This window comes from Apis florea, unplaced genomic scaffold (assembly GCF_048593485.1).
Source record: "Apis florea isolate Af1SG1 unplaced genomic scaffold, ASM4859348v1 contig_2492_pilon, whole genome shotgun sequence".
NCBI classification, from domain to species: Eukaryota; Metazoa; Arthropoda; class Insecta; order Hymenoptera; family Apidae; genus Apis; species Apis florea.
In genome coordinates, this window is record NW_028256593.1 from 612,533 (window position 1) to 635,643 (window position 23,111).

The 23,111-nt window shown below is 37.6% G+C and overlaps 1 protein-coding gene across 6 annotated transcripts in view; it reads right to left on the minus strand.

Annotated features, from left to right (window-relative positions):
* alpha-Man-IIb (alpha-Mannosidase class II b) overlaps positions 1–23,111 on the minus strand; it is a 134,720-nt gene that overhangs the window by 41,363 nt on the left and 70,246 nt on the right. Inside the window, exon 1 of one of the 6 annotated variants that reach the window (XM_012487285.3) lies at positions 10,484–10,606. The exons of the other annotated variants lie outside the window; for them this stretch is intronic. The gene's annotated coding sequence lies outside the window, so the exon portion shown is untranslated. Of the gene's footprint in view, positions 1–10,483; positions 10,607–23,111 lie in introns of those variants that run through there. 6 annotated transcript variants of the gene reach the window in all.

Here is a 23,111-nt window from a genome sequence, read left to right on the forward strand (position 1 = left end):
GCGTGGCGCACGCGCACACACGGTCGAAGAGAAAGGGAGAGTGGAAAGGAGCGTTTTCAATACGTCGGCGGGTAATGCGACCGGTAACGGAAAGCTATTTAACTTGCGGCTACGACGGACTTCCGACTCGGTTACTCCTCTGAAATAGCTAGTCCCTCCGCGTAGTGGGTTCGTGTCTACTGCTAACCCGCACTTATACCTTGCGCCAGAGAAACGCAACCCTCTTACACCGTGCGCAATTACGGGTGCCATCGCGCGGACCCTCGCTTTCTTCGACGTGTTCTGCGGGGAGAGAATGCGCTTTCGATGTTGCATTATTATATATACTCGCTCGATGCATTTTTACGCCCCGTTTTTTTTTTTAAATAATTTTATCGGAATTTATGATTTAAGTAGAACAGAGAATTTAGAAAATTGCTATTAGATAAGTATATATATATATATATATATATATATATATGCTATTATTGAGGTTATATGTTCTTGATGTTGCATTAGGGATCGATTTTTATGGTTCATTCTTAAGTTCTCGTTTAATTTCATTTTTTTACAATTTTATAAGATTTATTAGAGGGAATGGAGCAAGGAATCCCTTGAAATCGCTTGAATATATCAATAGATTTTAATCGATGTATCTCTGTTGCAATATACTTTCTCGTGGAAATTGCGTTTTTCGCACTATTCAATCAATAATCTTACAACTTTATAACAAACATTCCTATACTTTCAACTTTATGCAGATATCATAGATTTCCATACATTAGCACAGAGAAACATCAATTAATCTTATATTTTAATATTTTTAGTTCGAGTTACAATCTTCCTCGATACTTTTTCAATATAAATTTTCTCCGATTGAAATTTGTCCGCTACATTTAATTAGTTTATCGAACTCGAAGCGAACTCTACGCAGACATAAAAGAAAAAAAAAGAAAAGAAAAAAAATTATATACAACTAACGGAGAAGAGTCGATATCGTTGCTTGATGGTTCAATTTAAGATCTCGCTATATCGAGAGATTCTCCCGGGATGAAACAAAGGATCGAACGGCCATGAAGACGCGAAACATCGTCACGGAGGCTGCTCGTCTACCAGCCATAATGCGATTGAGCTGAGAAAGTTTTTCTATTACCCCTTGAAAACTTCTCCCGAAGCTATCGAAGTATCGACGCGGAGACTAGACGTTCGTCAGGGATTCTTCCTCCAACCTTCTTTGCGAACGACCAGAAATCTTGCGATAAAAAATACTAACATTTTTCTTCCATTTATATACGAGCAAAATATATATATATATATATGTATATATTTCGATGAAAATTTAACGATCGTCTTTTCTCGAGAAGCGTAGAGTTATATTTGCAAATATTAAAATAAAGTCCAATCTGGAGAACTTCTCTCGTTTATTTTCGAATTCTTTGCAATTTTCATAACATTTTATACGTTTCTTCTTTTTTTCTCGAAAAAGAAAAATTGATTAGCCTCAGATTGAACTCGAATACGAAAGAAACATGATTCTTCAAAAAAAGTTTTGACAAAGCGAATTTTTCATCGATCTTTCCCCCAAGATCACATCTCTATAAATATTGTCCAAGTTTATTCCACCTTCAAAATTGCATATTCCATAATAACAAAACATTTTCCAAATCTATTCAATATAACACATACATTTCTACTTCAAATATAATATGCGTTTCCAAAGCTTTTTATCCAAAAAGCTTCATCTCGTTTCAAAAAAAAAAAAAATTAATAATAATAATATCACATTCCTACTCTCCGTAAAAACGATTAAACAACGTGATAAAACAACGGTGCAACGATTCCATCGTTGTCCACGAATAATTATCCTCGCCCACGGGGCTGATGCTGTTTTCCAGGACAGGGCACGCGAGCACGTTCCGTATGAGGGAATGCAAACAGAAAGTTTACCCGGACACCACGGGCCGCGCCCTTTGTTTCCTTAGCAATAATTTAATACGTCGCAGGGGGGGTGGTGATGGTGGTGGATTGGCCGGCCTCTGTTTATCGAACGTATGTAAGCGCCAGTGGCGTGTTGCGAATTTAGAATGACCGATGTTATCATTGCCGAACGGCTGCTTATTATGCAGCACAGTGATTAATTAACGATTTACCGCGAGTCGAACCCCCCTCTTTCGAACCGAATTCGAAAAACGTGGCCATTTATCCTTTCGACCGATTTGTTTGAGCTGTAATACCTTTCCTTTTTTTCTTCCTTTCTCTCTGACTAATTCTTCTGTATTTTGGAAAGATGGAAAAATATATACGTTGAATCAACGATTTACCCCCCCTCTTTCGAACCGAATTCGAAAAACGTGGCCATTTATACTTTCGACCGATCTGTTTGAGCTGTAATATCTTTCCTTTTTTTCTTCCTTTCTCTCTGACTAATTCTTCTGTATTTTGGAAAGATGGAAAAATATATACGTTGAATCAACGATTTACCCCCCCTCTTTCGAACCGAATTCGAAAAACGTGGCCATTTATACTTTCGACCGATCTGTTTGAGCTGTAATACCTTTCCTTTTTTTCTTCCTTTCTCTCTGACTAATTCTTCTGTATTTTGGAAAGATGGAAAAAATAAGAGACAGAGAAGGAGGAGTTTTTATTTTTTTTTAACGAAACGAAAAAATATATACGTTGAATTGGTCATTGAAGCAAGGAATGAGAGAATGGGAATCTATACTAGAAGATTTTAAGATGTTAAGTAAGGATTATTTAATAATTCTTTTATTACTCCATTCATTGTAATCGCGTATGTTGTTAAAGGAAAATCCTGCCTCTGAAAGAATTAAATCCTCCCCGCCATTGAAATATTAAAACGATATAAAGCGTGGATATTAAAATACACATATCAAAGATAACTGTCTCCAATCGTGACCAGCTGTTTATTATTATTCTAATATTTATTTCTATCTTATTAATAACAGACAGTATCATTCGATATCCATTTCCAATTTTTCTCACCTTTTATAATTTTCCTGTAATCATTTAATAAATAAATAAACGCGAGAAAAATGTAAACCATATCAAAACCCAAATACAAATATCCAACAAGACCCGATAAGAACACACGAAGGATTCTTAATAATACGAGCAATCACACGTCGATATCATCGAGCAACAACAAACGAGATCAACAAAAATGAAAGAAACGTGGCCGTTAATCGTGAAAAATCGAGGAATCCAACAAGGGCAAAGTTGGACCAGGGTGCAAACACCCCGGCTAATCGAGGAGGAAAATAACAACGCGAAACTTTATTAAACCGTAATCGCGGCAGAACCGTTTACATTTCACTGAATTCTCGAGGGTGAAAAGTTGTTGAGGTTGGGACGATCTGGAACCCCTTCTTCCCTCCCACTGTTAAAAGCCACCCCCTCCTCCCCCTCACCTGCAACCAGCAACGTTCCACACCCTTTCACTTTCCCTCTCCCCCCCCCCTCCTCCTTCCCCTCAAACCGTCGCATCGAGTCTCTCCGCGTGATGGAGGAGGAGGAGGGGGTGGGGCGCATTCGAGGGCGGCGGCGCCGCGTCGAGGAAGCGACAAAAATGTCTCCCTTTGACTTCACCTTGTCCCGATCTTCGAGTAAAGTGCAATTCCCCGTGTTAAACGTGCCGAAGTGTCGACTACTGCAACTGCCAGACAAACCCACTCTACAGTCACACGTACAGATACAACACTCTACTTACTAGAGGTTTCCTTGGTTTCTTTTTTTTTTTTTTTTTTTGAGTTGACAGGGGTTAGAAACGTGGATTGGAAGAAGAACGTTGGAATTAAATTTTACGAGGGAAAAAACGAGGGATGGAATTAATGGCTGATTTTACGAGTGAGTGAGATGATTTTGTTTTTCTGTTTAAGGGTTTTTTTCTTTGAAGACACTTTTTAAGAATTTGTAACGATAGTTGGAAAAATCTCTTCTAGTAAAAATCAAGTAATTTTTCACTGAAATCGAAGGATTTGAATAAATTTTTGAAATATACGAGAACGATGAATATATTATTAGTAATTAATTATTTTAGAAGGAGACAGTGTGGTTATTTAAACACGATCCTAAAATTGATCAAGATGTTACGAAATCTAATTTCTTAATAATTTTTTCAATTTACGTTATTGCATTATTGTAACACAAATTCTAATAATTATAAAAAATAAAGAAAGTTAAGGATCAAGTATTATATCTATACCCGGGATTTTTAATACGACCCATTTTCGCTATAACAACGTATTGGTAAAAAAAAAAAAAAAAATTCCATTACATTCACGTAGCAATACACAAAAGGTAGAAAAATCCGAAAGCACTGCTAATCTATCGAGTCTCCCATTCCACATTTTACATGGAGGAGCGTGGAGTATTGGGTTCACCTGACGTAACTTGAAATAGGATTCTGCGTCCATTAAGCGAGCACGAGCGTAACGCGTTCCGGATTAGCAAAGCGGTTTTCAACGGCGAAAGAATTCCGTTGGATAGGGCCAACGGCCCTGGAAAAGGCAGAATAGGCTTGATTAAAAATCGATAATGATTTTTCCAACCTGGACCACGCTCGAATGATTCTTTTCGAAGAAGAATCCTTGCTTCTTCAATTGCGTCTATTGATTAATAATACATATTTCCTTTTAACTCATGAAAATCTAATGTGTGTTTGTTAAGAAAAGTTAATCATTTTCTGAATTATCAATAAGAAAAATTTAAGTAAAGTTCTATTAGGATTCGGTATTAGGTTAGAGAATGTTTCGATCTAGCACCGCCAGATGTCTCATTCCTCTTGCAAGTGTGTTCTCATAGAGATATTATTTAACAGCAAAGCTCTATATATCAATATCGCGTTTCTTAACTTAAAATTCAATGTTAAGTCTCATTTCTCTTACAAATGCTCTTTTCGCTTCATTTACTAAAAGCTCTAATATATATTTCTCTTAATATAGGTTAGGTTCGTCACATCATCATCAAATCCTTGACGTTCCCATGACTATCTAAAGAAATTATCAATAAGAAAAATTTAATTTAACAAAGCCCTCTACAATAATATTACAGTTTCTCAATATAGGATAACATTGGATTTCGATTCATCGTCATTAGATGTCTCATTTCCTCTTCATCCTTTCTATAAAGAAATATTCTTATCTTTTCTAAATTTTTATTTTTGAAACACTGTACACTGACTTCAATTTTTACAATTTCTATCTTCCCTTCCAACAAGTGTGTACAGAGACAGGCACAGTTGATCGAAAGGAAGCTTCCGAGTAGAAAACGCCGCGGGACACGTGCACGTCGATTAGCTTTACCGAGGAAATAAACCGCGACGAATCGTGGTTAATCGCTTGAAAACACGGCCTTGGATCGTGAAAAACGACACGCGAGGAAATTCAGCTCGCACACTTCGACCCGGGATTATCCAGGGCCGTGTCGAACGGAAACAGGTTCCCAATGGTGAAGGGCAACGATCGATGGTCAGTTGTTTCACGGTGATTCGTTCCGCAATTCCAACGATTTTTCATGGTAAAATTGTGGTGGGAGATATACAGGTCGGAGACATTTATATTTGCGAACGTGTTTGTAAATTTGTTTGTTATGGATCTCGAAGGAGTTATTTTTTCGCTCGGAATTTTTTATTTTTTTTCTTTTTATCGCGTCAATTAACTGGCGCTACCGTATCTCTTCTGCAAGTTACGATGTGAATATATAAAGACTCACGATTTTATACTCGACGTTCATATATTCGAATATTCATGCTTTCGTTCATTTCCATTCGCAGGAATATAGAAACCATGCCTTTAATTAAAAGGCATTTGACGCCATCTGCTTGAGGAATGATACGCGAGTCACGACAGTTAAACTATAGTAAAATATACAGCAAATACGATTTTGTTCTCGACATTTTCGAATATTCGTAAGAGCGTAGAGAGGCCGAGAGTTTCTCTAACTGGAAGATATTTGGCGCCATCTGCTCGAGTAATGGAACGAGTCACGCGTAACGATGGAATAAGCACAACAATCAACGAGACACTCTTCTACAAACTATAGTATGCACTAAAATATACAAGGCGTTTATATTCGAATATTCGCGTGAACGTTCCACTATTTCGATTGGTCGTGCAGCAGCCAAGTCTCTAATTGGGAGCTATTTGGCGCCACCTACTGGCTCGAGAAGTAAACGTCGGTCACGTGACGATTCGGAATACACCTTCGGTGGCGCTAACACCAGCAAGGAAACTTCGATCGCTGGATCGGTCGAGTTAATCTCTTTGGACTTCGCGAGCCTGTGGACGGAACGTGGGAGTGGTCTATTGTCGAGGCTAACGAACGCGAGTTCTCGTCGATTACGGTAGTTAGGATGTTTCTTGCGATCAAGCGGATAGTTTCGCTTGTTCGAGTTTCGAAATACCGAAGACTCTTGTATCGCTATGGCAAACTGAATTTTTAACCTTATTGTACGACAGTAGTTTATAACGTCTATGTATGTCGATATACGCCAGCAGTTAAATTGTACACCGATTATTGATATTGTTCGACATACATAATCATATCAACATACGAATTCCTGCGTATTATTATATTTTGAAAGAACAATTTCGAGTTAGATACAACGTGATAAATGTTTCGAATAATTATCGAATAATTCTCACTACATCTATTTCCCTATATAATTAACACGTTTCCTGCGACATATATCCGAGTATCAAATGTCGCTCGAAATATCAATTATTGTATTACAAACATCTCATTGCTCTCGAAACAACGTACGGAACTTGACATTTCCTCCGTGCACGGTTGGACATCAGAATGTTCATGCTGTGTAGAAAAATGGCGGGCTTAATTTCAATTTGCCCCGTTGTGTGCGCGTTGAAAGCTCGCGTGATTCTGGCACGTTCGTCGAGAGAAAAGAGTGTTTATCGCGATCCTGGTTATCGATTCGGCGATAACCGAGCCGAGAGTTCCTTGATCCCCTCCCCTTGCTCGAAACTCGCGAGAAAAACGAGTCCTCGACCGAGTCACGTGACACGACGCGGCGTTGCACGCATCTTTGGTAAACTGAACTCTTTCAAAAAGTCACATGACACCTCTCGAAAACACTTGGTCGGCAAATTGTAAAGTATAGCATTAGCACGTTGATACAATTCAACGAATTTAAAATATCGATGTAACGTTGACTTGATTAAATTGAACAACTTCGCACCGTTTCATTTAATAAGCTCAACCTTCGACTAAACGAAATTAAATTAAGTTTCTTCAAGGTTAGATTCTAATTCGGAACGCGATATATACCTTTTTCTTATTTCTAATATTCAAAAATTTACAACCTGGTTTCACGTAGAGAATATATCCTATTAGATTAAATCTTTGGAATAGTAATAATTCATTTTCAAATTCATACAATTACAATTGGTAAAAGTGTTCGTAAAAAGATGGCGGTGTGTGACAGCCTAACTTAAATTGCTCTAAAATAACTTGAGCAAAAACAAATTGCCTCTAGAATCGATCCCCCGAAGGAAACTTAAAAATACGTGAAAATATATATTATTTATTTACACGACAGATAGGCGCGATAAAAAGGAAGTGTGCATTTCGGGAGGTGGACACTCGAGGAAGAATAGCAGATTAGAACAGTGACACGGCCATTGTGAGCCGTAATATCCGGCCGAGGCCGTGAAAGGAGCGGATTACAGAAATTCATTTGCCTGTGAATAACCGGGCTACGTGTGTCGTCCCTGCAGAATAAACACCGGCAATTTAATTCGACGAGCCTCGCTAATACCCCGCGCGTCGAATCGCCCGATTCATAAAAGTGGACTTTCGCTTTATCAGATCACGGAATCGTACTAGGCGGAAAAATGATATTCAACTTGCGAATTACATTTATCCAGATGGGATGGGAATTCAATGCGATTGTAAAACTGATCGAACCTCCAAATATATATCGTAAAATGAAATAATTTGGTTGCCACTTTCAAGACAGACGTTTGTCCAATCATCCTGATCCTATGATAAAGAGAGAAACAAGCCTCGTTTCTTTCAGGCTTAATCGGAACGGAGGATTAAAATGTAATTTCCTTTCGTGTTTATCTCAATGAAACGACAATATTCGACGGCTACGTTTCATTGTATCTTCGATCGTGTTGGTTGGTTATGGTGAACAATAAATAAGAAATGTATATAGGATTTAGCTGAATGGATATATTTTGGTTATACGTGAGTGCGCGGGCTACGGAATAAGTAACGCTGCTAGCAACGTTCGATAATAAAATCATAGATAAAATTTCAGTGAACTTTACAACAGATCGAAACAGTAACTTTTCCAAAGATGGCGTGGAACACGAAGGAAGGAAGGAAAGTTTCGCGGTGGATTAATTAACGGCGGTCGTCATTGAAGGCGAAGGCAAGACGTACGCGTGGTGGAAACGCGAGATCAGCGATCAGGGTTGCGAGATGTTGCGGCGCAGGGTCAGGTTCGGAGTCACGGGACCCTCTCGTGCCGCTAATAATCGGTTTATACACAATGAAACGACGACGGGGTTACAGGCTTATTAAGGTTAATTTCGCCGGATTGTGCGGTGTCACGAACAGATCGGCCTCACGTATTCCATTAACGACTTTTAACGTACGACGAGAAAGTGATTCCCTCGAGCCAAGCATCTACATGTATATAACCGAGCTTCGAATTTTCTTCGATCGTTGGAATAGATGGAGAGTAGTTTTCGCAGTGGTTTTGATGATAATCGTATTTTTTGAATAATGGTAAAGTATGCAGAGTTATCGAATTTTTATACGATGTATTATATATTGTTTTTTTTTTTTTTTTTTTTATTTTAAAATTCTTCCTTGATGGATTCAGAAGAGGGGATATAAAGGGTATTCTCATCCCGCTAACTGGACTTCTGGAATTTTCGCGTAACATGTTTTCATAATATTTCGTTATTTTCCTCGATGCATTAAGCAAGTGGAAATATATATTTTGCATATTTATTCCGCTTTGTTGTCACGGAATTTCAATTTTTATACTCTTATATTATTTTACGTTATATCGTTATTGTTGTTATTATTATTACAACATTTTACTTGCTTAATACTACTCGCTTAGAGGAAAAAATAAAAAGATCGTTTTAAATTTCCATAACCAGAAAGAATATAATCCTTCCATGCAATAATTCCCCGAACAATGGACGCATAGCAGAGTCGAATAAATAATTTACGAAACGAGGGAATATTCTTGAAACAGAATAACTAGTTAAAAAATCTCTAAAAATAAAGTTGCTACGAGTAATTACCAAGTTAAAACGCTCGAATATCATTTATTCCTATATCGATCGTTCCTCGCTACAATTATTATTACAATTATTTGCAATTATTGTTTTGAACTCGTCGAAATAATTATATTCTATAACTATTAAATTTTGTGTGCCCATCACTGTCTCGAGAATTTGTACCAACACCATGAAACTTGGTTTGTTTTCGAAAGAAACGTTCGAGTTTTTTTCGACGCCGCTGAAACTCTCATTAATTATGTAATCACGCTTCGTTAGCCCCGCCGGTTGCTTTCGTTTCGCCGGAGCAAACACGCGCCTCGAATCCCTCTTTGTCCGCGTGTTTGTTTGCGCCAACCCCTCTCGATTATCGATTTAAAACGGTTAAACGGTCGAATATAACGGTCGTGCCGATGATCACGGCCGTGACGTGCCCGATTTCGAGACTTCCGACACGTGACTCGGGTGAATACGAAGGTGGATACGCGATGAAAGGGGATTGACGGGAGGTGAAAAGGAAACGAGAGAGGAATTGTTAAATAAATGATAAATAAACGCGCGTGCGTTGTGGCATTGGCTGTGATTAAAACGGTATTAAGACGGTTAAATGGACGTTAAATTCAACGAACGCGAAATATAAGTATTGGGCGAGCGATTCGATGAATATTGATAATCGGGTTTGTCGAATATCGGTAATTAGATATATGTGAAATTGATCTATTTTGGTCTACTATTAATGAGTTTTCATTATTGTTGGTAAATACCCAGACTTGAATACCAATATTCGATTACAAGATTTTAATTATTGTCGAATATATTTCGAGATTATCGAAAAATCTACGTCACGGGTTTAATAGCGCCGCAGTAGTTCGTGCGACTGCTTCGTGTGGCGCTCGCGTTAACACAGAAATATCGATATATATATATATATATATATATATATATAGCAATTAATACAGTTACCATCATTACTCGAAATACCGAAATACTATTCAACATATGCCTCGAATATTCACTCTCAAGCAACGACAAGTCCCTCAATAACGAATTAATCACTTCAGAATCCTAATTTCGAAATCACAAGAAATCAACGTCGCGTTTACGTACGCATCGGTTTAATGGCGTCGCAGCAATTCGCACGATACGCTATGCTCGCGTTAACGCGGATATATCGAATATAAAATAGCGAATGTAGATACTCGAATATCGAATAATTCAATAAATACCTCGAATATCCATTGCCAGACAACGACGAGTCTCCCAATAACGAATTAAATCACAAAAATCACTAATTTCGAAATCACGAAAAAATTTACGTCACGTACACATCGGTTTGATGGCGCCGCACTAATTCGCGCGATCACCGTCCGCGGCGCTCGCGTTAACGCGGTTCAACGAAACGTCGCGTTTCGTCCAGCTGCAAATTAATCGCGAGCACAAAAGGCTGTTTCATCGGATCGAAGGTGATTCGGCGCGTCACTTGCACGCCCGCTTCCACGTTTTTCGCAATTAACCATCGTCGAACAATGCATACATGGAAAGATTCGCCCTTCTTCCTCTAAATTCATTTCCGGACAAAGGTATCGTATAACAAACGGGACATTGTACTCGCTCATTCTCTCTCTCTCTCTCTCTCTCTCTCTCTCTCTTTCTCCCTTTTCGCGAATTCGACGACCGATCGGTGAACGAAAGAAAATTCCAAGCCACGCACCTCTTCCGTGTCGAGGAACGGGTGAAACGACGGAATTAATTAAAAGCGAATATCGCAGAGGAAGGCCACTCCACTCCTCCCTCTCTCTCTCTCGGGCTTTGTCGCGTTCGAGGAGGGATCAAGCGATGACAAAGCGAGGCCAGACAAACGAGAAGAAGCGTCATTGTGGATGAATCGCGTGCACAAAGGACGAGCTGACGAAATCCATTACCGCGAGAGGAACCGGACTTCTGTGTTCATCTCGAGGAACGTGGGGGCTTTTTGCACGGATCACGATATTCAAGCTTGGGTCGAAAACAACCCAAGCTCGAGCTTTCTAATCTCTTCGATCTTAATTGCGCGTCTGCAATCTTTTCTCAAACATTTCTATTATTATTATTATTATTATTATTATTTTGTAATTTTATAATATTGTAAATTAAATAATTGAAAATAAAAAAAAGAGAGAGGAAAATATATTCGTGGAAAGTAATAGGAATGACTTTTTTTTTCTTTTTTTTAAGAAATAACCGAGTGTTGGAACGTCATTGGAGTGTTTATACGAGTGTTTAAAAGTTTGACAATTTGTTCGGATTCGAGAGTGGGTCGAAGCCATCGCTAGTTCGAGCCAGACTTTCCACGGGAATCGGGGCTTTTATTCCAGCCTCCATTAAACGGACTACATTGTTCTGACCCGTAGTTTACGTATAATTTCACGTTCAAGGGGTGGGAGAGAGCGGTCACGTTTCGCTTTGAATCCGACTTTTTGCACCTTCGCGTCCAAAACTGCGAATCGAAACACGGCACAATGAGCCAATCCCCTACCCCCCCTTCGGATTTGCGATTCGATTTATTTTACAAAGAACAATTAGCTCGAACGTGCATCGAGCGTACGATATGTACGGGGAAGTACAATCGAGGAAATCGATATTGGTGATAAAGTTCTTCAAATTGAACATCGGACATTTAATTCTACGCTATTTTAAGACCTATTTTCTTTAAATCACTTAAATTATAATATAAACTCATATTTAATGAACAGATTTCAAGCTCTCGAAATTTAGACTCGACTGATCAAACACTTAATTCGACAAATTTAAACACTTTGGCTACTTAATATATTTTTAATTTAAACGTATTTAAATGTAAAATAGTATCTACGTATTGTTGAATTTCTTTCTAAAAAGAGGAGTAAATAAATGAAAACACAAAACACTTTTATAATTGTACGATTATTTCATCGAAAAAAATTGCAAAGATTTTTCTTTTTTTTTTTTTTTTTTTTTCAATCAGAAATTCAACTATCAAACACATTTCTATATAAATTTAAATTATATAAAATACGAAATTCAAACATTCCTCCCTATTTCATACGCCAAGATTTAAAAAAAAAAAAAAAAAAAAAAAAAGGTCGACAATTATTGAAATACCCATCCATCTCCATCGATGGATCCAAGCCTGCGTCAATTAACGAGAGACCATCCTATATATCGATTTCACCAACTGTACACTCACGAACACAAAGATATCGAGATCCATAACGCGGATAAATTCCATTTCTCTATCGTCCCGAAAGATTTGTCCCTCTGCGAGATAGTAATTGACTTTTCCATCAGCCTCTCCCCTCGTTTCCTCGCATATCACGCGCGCCGGAAGTCGATAAAACGGATTCCAGGGACAACAAATTTTCGATCCTCCTCTCTACTTCCAACACACACGTATACGTATATATAAACGATAAATATTTTATTCCCTTGCGTAAAAATTTTAAGAACGTTTTTCTGGCCAGGATTGGATAACAAAAATCGTGAAAACCGGAAGCGCCGGAACTCGAAAGGAAATGGGATTAGAGTGGGGATACACCCCGACCTCTGGGAGCAGCGCACACAGTTAGAAACACAGTTTAAAAGTTAGGTTAGATTGTTTAACGGTAACGAGTTTTCAACGGTATCGTTTATTTTCATTCACGGAATATTTTTATTCGGTTTCACCGAAGTGTGTGTGTGCAACTGAGAGGTTAGCTTAATATCTAGGAATTGGATAAGTTGGATCGATGAAATTGCTGGAGGAAAAAAAGGAAATATATACGAAATATGATAAATAATTTCTAAGCAAAAGTTTAATTGAATCGGTGTTGAAAAATTGTTGTCGAGGTAAGAAATTGTTACAAATTTAGGGAAAGGTTATTATTGGGCTGGCACGACAATATGGCGTCGTGATACATGGCTGTGATAAAAGAAGTGTTGTTTTGACGTACACATTCAATTTCGTTGTTGTTACGTGAGCAGCGTAAACAGGCGGTGAAGCGCATTTCATTTCATTATCGCGGCAATTTACTAAAATTCATTACGGATTATCGTGCAACCAACGCGATTCCATTACTGGGCGGGGATAATTAACAAGCACACCCTTATCGACGAATCGATGTTGAACCGAGTAAAATAATCATTCACTACTTTCCCCTCCCTTCTTTTCTGAAAATTTCGAAACATACAACCTCGACGTCGTATATAAACTAACCTAACATGGCTACAAATTTCTACAACCTTGTTCAACTCAACGAGTGGAGTGTCCTCGTAAATATAAGATGAAAATTAAAAGGCATAACCTCACTTTTAACGAACAATTAACAAGATTATGAAATTTTCATATCGATCTATCCAACTTAACGAATGAGAATTTCATCCCATCGTTGGACGGGGCAGTGAAATAAAAGTAAAATAAATAAAACTCTCTAACAAATGTGCACGCCGTCTCAAAAAAAAACTAATATACTCCAACGTGTGTGTTTCTACGCTTTCCCCTGCACGCTCGAATGAATAAAGGAAAGAAGTTGATATGGAGCAGGGTGGAATCTCAACGATGGACGCGCGAGGAGGGCAGAAACTATGCGGAAGGGAAATTCCATGGGGTAGAAATATGCCGAGGCCGTGGCGACACGAGAAAATGGTCTTCGACGCGGCTCTTATTGGAAAATTCATGATGCGCGCATACGCACGCGATACACACGGGGATAAGAGATCCTAGTTCCGTTTAATGCCGTTCGAAATTTTCCTCCACCTTTTCCCATCCAAACTGAATCCATCTTTGAAACTTAACCTGTATTTTTCGAAATGATAAAAATTCGATCTTAATTTCACGCTCGATCGTAATACTTCGAATATGTTGTTCCAAGTTTAAGTCAAATGAACGACAGATCCTAGTTTTGTTTAATTATCTTATATTTAAACCATTTAGAAATGGAATTTTCGAAGATTAAGTTAATGGTTTTCGAAATTTTCTTCTCAATGGATCCATCCTTGAAACTTTAACCCAACCTATAGTTAAACCTTTTCGAAATGATTCTACGATGGGTAAAAAAAATTCGATCTTAATTTCAAGTCAAAAATAAAAATTCGATCGTAATATTTTGAACGTATTATTCGAAGATTAACGAATCACAGATCCTAATTTCATTTAATGGCTTTCGAAATTTTCTTCTCAATCTGCATCCATCCTTGAAACTTTAACCCAACCTATACTTAAACCTTTTCGAAATGATTCTACGATGGGTAAAAAAAATTCGATCTTAATTTCACATCCAAAAATTCGATCGAATACTTCGAAAATACATTATTCCAAGGCTCAATGTTCAAATTGCTTCGAGCGAGTCTAATTCAATTTACATTTAAACACTGTCTAAATCAATATTTGACCAGGTCTGCGTTAAACCAACATCGAAAGGTTAACTTTTATTCGAAAACCAAATTAATAACTACATACACCAGGATTTTAATTCCACCATTGTTACCGCACACTCGAAATTCAACCGGTACACCCGGTATACGTTATCGAGCCCCCGATAAAGGGAGAGATAGAAATGGTTTCGCGATCGGTGCCAAGGTGGATGCGCGTTTTCACGCGATGAGCTTCTGACGTGGAATGGCAAAAAACGAAGCCAGGCAACCGAGAGAAAGGAAAGGGGAGGGCAGACGTGGCGCAGACTGGGGGAGGGAAAAAAGTGTTCGCAAGGGAAGTGGTCCTCGATGAATCAAAGCCTCCCTCGGTCTTTTCACCCAAGGCCTCTACTTATCGCCCGTTTTATACGGGCTACGCCTGAAAAACCGTTCCACGGACCACGTTCCAACCTTTCTTCTCGGCTCGCACAGCCCTTGCCCTTCGACCCTTCCCTTTATTATTAATTGCTTTGTTCGATCTCTCTCCTCTGTTCGAGCGTCTTTCAAAGTGGCTCCTCTCCGCAATGCCATCGAGAAATATCATCCGGAGAAATTTCATTTCGGATGATATTTGAACAAGTTGGATTCGAATCTCGTGAGTGTATTATTATTATTATTAGTTCAGGCGAGAGGAAAATGGAAAAGGATGTTTAGAATTGGGTTTAGAATTTTTTTTTACTTAAGCGAGAATTAATAAAGTATTTTTAAAAAATCCTACTCGATTGCTCTTCTTATTTTATATATCAAGTAGAAATATATATTAGTTGTAGAGCGTAAAGAAACGAGGCAATTCAAATTAACGGACATTCATTGCCAAAATCCGATAAAATTTTGGATCGATCAATTCAGATACTTGATTTTATTACTTTATTGTAATTGTGGATTTGGAGGAGTTTTAATCAATCCTTATTATTGCTCTTACTATTTTATATCAAGTAGAAATCTATATTAATTGTATAAAAAAAATTCTAACGAGGCAATTCAAATTAATGGACATTCGCTGCCAAAATCCGATAAAATTTTGGATCGATCAATTTAGATCCTCGATTTCATTATTTTGCTATAATTATGGGTTTGGACGAGTAATTTAGATGGAAAGAAAATAAAAATTGGAAAGAAATTAGGTTTAGAACTAACGATGGTCCAGGCGATTAGATTCGGATTATATTCAATTTACGATTGTGAATTAATATAAAGAATTTTAAAAAATTTTGTCAATGTCGTTTTAATGAGAATCCAACGTTATCGAATTATTTACATCCATGGACGAGATGTTTTAAATTTAATCTTCAAGAAAGTTTAAAAAAAGTATCTTTTTAAAAGATTTCATTGAGAAAAAAATCATTGATTGTTTGAAAAAAAAAAAAAAATCGAATCATGAATTTCTTTTCAATTTAACATTATAACCATTTACAATAGAAAAAATTAATTGGTTTTATATACAATTATTTATTAAAATTTATTAAAAATAACATTTACTCGTGTTATAATTGATCCATTTTTCATCAATAATCTCGATCATTTACAATTATTATCATTAAAATATTTCGAACAATAAATTATAACAAGTAACTCATCCAATTGACATTATTCAACTATTAAATTTTGCCCATCACCGATATATTCTTTTTTTCACATTCGAAAAAATTGTCCACCAGCGACAAGAAAAATTGCACGTAAAATTTGTCCAGAAACGAAATTCCAGGATTTAATCACGAGAGGGCGTGTTCTATCCCGCGAAAGAAATTCAAAAAAAAAAAAAAAATTCCAATTTCCCTTAGAAACGATTCCCCGACCCATTATCGGGCCAAGAAGGAGGGAGGATAATCCACGCAGTCGAAGCAATTTGATCGATGCGGAATATTTACACGCGAACGTTCCATGGTTCGCCAGAAAGGGCGGGAATAAGGGTGAGGGGGGAGGTAGATTTATTTCAAACGAACGTTATTCCTTCTCGCTGTGGAGAAAGTGAGACGCGATACGATCCAAGAGTTTCGAAATAAATTAGCGTGTAGAACCACCCCTTTGATTATTTACCCCCCTTATATTACACTCCCTCCTCTCTTCCTCCTTCCGCCCCGTGAGAATCGATTCGCCACTTCCGTTCTCCACAATGTCCTCGTGACGTCATCTTACATACGAGATCCTCCTCCTCTTGAAGGTCGCTTCATTGCTCGATTTCAACTACTGAGAAAGGAGAACTGTCGTGGATCCGATTCGTGGCATGCTGGACGAACGATTATTTAAAACGACTATATCCATATTATTGTTAAAAATGTAGATTTCTTAACCTCATTTTGCATCAATATATCCAATCTATCGAATTTTTCTTACTTAAAATAGTAAGAGGATAAAATTGGTTTAAAATCTAAACTTCTGTTCTCCATCTTGACGTCATCTTACGCACGAGATCCTTCTCTTGGAGGTCGGTTCATTGCTCGATTTCAACTACTGAGAAAGGAGAACTGTCGTGGATCCGATTCGTGACATGCTGGACGAACGATTATTTAAAAAGGACTATATCTATATTATTGTTAAAAATGTAGATTTCTTAACCTCATTTTGTTTTATATCGAATTTTCTTATTTAAAGTAGTAAGAGGATAACATTGATTTAAAATCTGGAGTTCTGTTCTCTATCACGATGTCATCTTACCCACAAGATTCTCCTCTTGGAGGTCGGTTCATTGCTCGATTTCAACTACTGCTGAGAAGAGAACTGTGGTGGATTTGATTCGTGACACGCTGGACGAACATATTATTTAAAACGACTATATCTATATTATTGTTAAAAATGTAGATTTCTTAACCTCATTTTGTTTTAATCTATCGAATTTTTCTTATTTAAAGTAGTAAGAGGATAAAATTGATTTACAATCTGGAGCTCGATTCATTGCTCGATTTCAACTACTGCTGAGAAGAGAAAAGAAGGGTGGTGGATTTGATTCGTGACATTACTTAACACGACTATCTATATTATTGTTAAACGTAGATTTCTCAACCTCATTTCGTTTTACAACGAATTTTCTTATTTAAAGTAGTAAGAGCATAGAATGGATCTAAAATGTACTGATACAAACTACACCTTTTCAATTAATATAACAACTAATATAGATATCTACTTGATATAAAATAGCAAGAATCGATTAAAATTTTTTGTGTATTGCGAATAGCTATGACTATTAAATTGAAAGAAAAATTCATGATTTGATTTTCTTTTTTTTTTTTCAAACGATCAACTTGAAGAAATCTCCAAGAAATACTTTTTTAAAAATTTTTCCCCATCGATTTTCTTGAAAATTAAATCTAAAACATCTCCAAATATCTCCTATAATAAACAGTTTGATAATGCTTTCATTTTGCGTAAAAAACGATATTCACATTTTTGCGAATGTCGAAAATAGAATACGCGAGAAAAGAGAGAATTAAAGAGAGAGAGAGAGAGGGGGAATAATAATGATGATCCTGTTAATAAATATGACTAGGTAACGAGGGGGGGGAAATGGACGATAAGAGGTGGTGTCTAGATCGAACGAATCAAGGGGGATGAACGAGACGCGTTTCGCTCGTAAAAAGTTGGACCACGTTGTCCGAAGAAGACCGGGCCAGCCTTATTGCTCAGCCAAGCGGCGAGGATACCGGCGGAGATTGCGTAGCTCGCAACCTCCACTGTCCCTCTTTTGTCGTGGAAACTGCTGGAAGGGAGCCCAGTCGCCGAGCTTTATCACTGCGGAGTGTAATTCGAGCCCCCCGCCCTTGATTTTCCAAAATTTATCGAGGTCTATAGAGAGGATTGGTTGGCCTTACTGACACTGTTCAAAAAATTTTGTATAAAATTACGTGGAACGCGAGAAAGGATATTTTTAAATTATATTTGGATTCGAAATATTTTACGGTAGATATTTTACGGTGATAAACTGTTGAAAGGTGTTCGTTAACTCGATTGGAAAGGAAAATAAAGTCGAACGATTGAAATGGAGAGAGTTTTAAGTAGAAAGTATCGATCGTTAATCGGACAGTTACCAAGAATGGATAAATTTCCATAGATTTTCAGGAATCTTTGTCTTCTTTTAATGTGGATGAAAAGAAAAAGAATGGAATATTTATAAAAATATGACATCTGTTGATCGCACGGAATCGCAGAAGTTTAAGTAGAAAGTCGATCGATTATCGATCAGATAAGCGGGAAAATCTTGAAATTTCTTTAAATTAAAACGTAAACGTATAATAAAAAAAATTTTCTATAAAAAAAAATCTGCAATTTTACTAATCGCGGCAGAGAAATTTAAATAGTAAGTATCAATCATTGATCGGACATGTTCCATAAATGGAAAAATTTCATGAATCTTTAATTTCTTTAGATTAGACGATAACAAAAAGAATCAAATAATAAAAATAGGTATTATCCATCGATCAACACAGAATCACAAGTTTAAGTAGAAAGTATCAATCATTCCAAGAATGGAAAAACTTTCTAAACTCTTAAATCTCGAAATTTCATATACCTGTAAAAATATATGAGTCTATTAATCTTCAAGTACGTTCAAAAAATAGATTAGCTTCTCTTATACTCTTATAAATCTCGAAATTTAATGAATTTTTATTTTAAAAATCACATCGGCGAATCGCGAATTCAAGTGGTAAATATCGATCGTTAACGAGACGCGTTCGAAAAATGGAAAAAAACTTTCCAAACTTTCCTCGAAATTTCACCAATCTCTAGTAGATTTCCAACCTTCCAGAAATAAAAAAAAAAAAAAAGAAAAAAGAAAAAAAAAGGGAAGGCAAGAGCCTATGAAAGAGTCGGTGGTGGTTTCGAGGGTTCGAAATGGGCGCAATATTTCACGGATGAATCCATCCTGGGTGCTGTACTTCGTCGGGGCTGTACACCGTGTAATTAGACACCGACGTTCTAATTCACCAGATCCAAGGGAGCGGAGTATTGGTTTTCACCTCGGCCCGCGTGTAACGAGCCGAACCCCCTAATTGAACTCCGCAGGAATGCTCCTAGGATGGAGCATTCCTCTCCACCTGGGTCACAATACGTGGATAACCGTGGACGAGCAATGTGGCGACAGGCCGCATACCTTCGGTCAACCTCGAATATTACTCTGACTGATGAGAAGCCAGTCTGTCTTTCCACTGGGTCTAACCTATCTAATGGATTTACTTATTAGGAGAGAAGAAATATGATTGTAACGGAATGTCTCAGAATTAATGAAGAGGCTGGATGAATATATGTAGATCTGGAATTGAGTTACTATTGAAACTGAAGCGCTTACATGATCTTTAATCTTTTAAACGGATTTGTTATTTGTACAGAGATTAGAAAAGATGAATGATAATATGAAAATGTCTCAGACATATAACAATGCAGCTAAGTGAGAATTGTGTTTTTTAATAGATGTGTTTCCACATGTCCTAATACTTGAACCTTGCACCTTTTTCAAATTGACATATGCAGATCTATTTCCTGGATCATTTAAAAAAAAAAAATTTACTTGCAAAATAACTATAGAACGCTTTAAAAGAAAGATGTTAATGTAATAAAGTTTTAAATTAGTTAAAAATACTAAATGGGAATACAAAATTATTCTTTTTAAGCTTATTTGAACTTGAACGTTATTGAAATTAATACAGAAGACTTGTCAATTTGTTTCTTCTAGTCTGGTCCCTTTGATGAATTTTGCAAAGAAATTTTAAAATACTTGAGAAGAAAAATGATAACATAACAATGTTTTTTTCAAAATCAACTGAGAAACTGAAAATGAAAAGTTACGTTTCTACACTCAAAAGAATATTAAAAATTTCCTTATCTAAATTTCTATTTGCTTCATTCCTTGAGATATATCGTATCTGTTAAATATTACAAGTGAATAACTTAGAAGAATATTTGAATAAATTTCTCAAATTTCTCCATAAAACCTTCGATAACCTAGTCACCACTCTCTTCCCACCAAAAATATACTAAAACTAAAATTTCTCCAAACCAAAAGTGCAATTCGCCAATTTTGAGTTTTACAACGCGTAATCCAAAATCTTTCCACGGGAGTGTAGGATTAAAACGAGAAGGAAACTTTCGGATCTGCCGCATCGATAGAGAATCGCGCGCCCAACTCGTTAAACCGAGGACTCGTAAATCCGGTCTCATAGTTCCGATCCGTCGAAATCTCTAGGAAACGCATTTTCCCCGCGACGAGGAGGGGAGAAAAGTTGGCTGGGCACGGCTTCGAACTCGTTCAATTGCGGCATAAATCCTGTCTCGGCGCAGCTTCAGCCTCGAGAGCCCTTATGTATTTTATATACGCTCGCATAAAGGGCATCGCGGCTCTCGAGCGGCACGAGGAAACACAAGACGTTTCTCAAAGGACCAGCTGTTCCCCCTCTCCTTCTTTCTTATCTTCTCTCCTCGTCGCTTCTCGAGGAATCGTGGGGAGGAGAAGAGGGGAGGGGTTGGTTGGTTGCCCGAGCCGACAGAAATAAGAAGCGGGCGGCTCTTGCACTGATTTGCAAAGGTATTTCCGGAATTACTCTCTCCACGCCTTTTTCTTTTCTTCCTCTCTCTCTCTTTCTCTTCCATTTTTATCTCTTTCGTTTTGTCGTTTCTCTCCGATCCGAAGCAGGGATTTTTAAAAAAAACGCCTCGTCAAAGATTTTCAAGTTTCCAAGATGAGTTTAGGTTAGGATCTATAGGATCGATTTGGTCGATTTCCGTCAAGCTCGCGAGGAATGGATCCTGTAAGTAATTAATTATAATCGAGAAATTTAATTAATTAACTTGGTTAATTATGATTCTTCGAAATAGAGAGAATAATTGATAGCAATTATTGAATAATATACTCGAGGACTCGTTTTATGATGATCAAAAATACTTAACCTAATTTTCAAACAGAATTAAAAAGCTTTGAACGAAAAAAAATTTATTCCACGTTTCTTACTTACTTTTTAGACTTTTTGTAGAACAACCTCTTCTCGATCGTTCGATCCAAGTATTTCGACATTTAAAACTCTGTACAACCGACAATCTCGTTTCAATACATTCATCGCTCACAAAAAAAAAAAGAAAAAAGAATATAGACGGATCTGCAATATTGGTGAAACATGAAAATGTAATTTCTAGTGGACACGGATTACGCGACGGAAGCCTTAAAAAATGTAACAACTGTATGAACATTTCTCCATACTCCGGAAAACTCGAAACGGGGAAAAGTAAAATTCCATAGAGAGGAAATTTTTACCTTTATCGGGATTACGAGTTTCGGTTCTTACTTGTTCGGTGTGGGTGGGGATTAATCGGGCCCCTTCGGGAATTTCGTCATGGAATACGATAGAATCGGGTCACAGGCATGTTGAAATTGAACTGGGAGTGTAGTATAGCTTCGGAAATTTTCGAGCGCTGCACGTAAAGTGAGTTCCATGGAGAGGGGGAGAGAGAGAGAGAGAGAGAGAGAGAGATAGCAGAATCGAACTAGTGAGAAAAAGAAAGAAAGAGAAGAAATGAGAGAGAGAGAGGAGTCTGGAAGACTGGCCTTTTGCACGGATGGATAAAAGGATGGGGAACGGGTCAAAAACACGAGATAATCCCATTAAAGCCGCTTTAATCCGGCAAAGGGAAATTCTCCTTGCTCGTAATTTTATCGCAACCGCCGCTGGCGATACAATTAACGTTCTTCGCGGCTCCTGTCACACCACACGAACGCCCCACTCCTTTGTTCGAACGAGTTTTTCAGGAATAATTGAAAAATTGCACTTGAAAAATAGAATTTTCCCCCGAAATTTCGGCTTTCCAGGCAGCACGGCGTTGATCGACAAAACTGGCGTCACGTACGGGTCGCCATCTTGGCCACGAATTATCTTTCAAGATAGTCTTTCTCATAGCTCCATGAATAATGAAGATTTCTATTATACCGATGCGATCTTTGGCCGCGTAAAGCGTATATCTAAACTTTTCATCTTCAATCGTGAATTTCCTACCATATATTTCCAATTTCTTCTTAGTTAATCTTAAGTTCATTGATACGTTTTAATAATGCGAATAAACGTTCGTAATATCGTTGTTCTAAAGTTTCCATAAAGTCATACATTGCAACGAAGATTCGTAATCTTGAAAACCATTTGTGGCCCATAACGTTCCAATTTAAGATGATTTAACCGGTAGTGCGGTTCGATTCACAAACGGACAGGGAAAAAGAAGTTCGAGATTTTTCCAGAGACAGGCGTGGAAACGCGATCCTCGAAGCAGAACAATCTCATCGAGCGTGAAGAATAAGTAAACCTGTGCGCGATTGAAGATCCTCTCTCTCTCTCTCTCTCTCTCTCTCTCTGTCTTCTCCCTCCTCCCAACCGCGCAAAAGGCATCCAACCGTCTCTCCCTCTAATCCCACTGGGTAAAGGACCTCGTTATCGTATTTGATCCCGATGTAATCGACCGCCACACGACCGGGAAAAT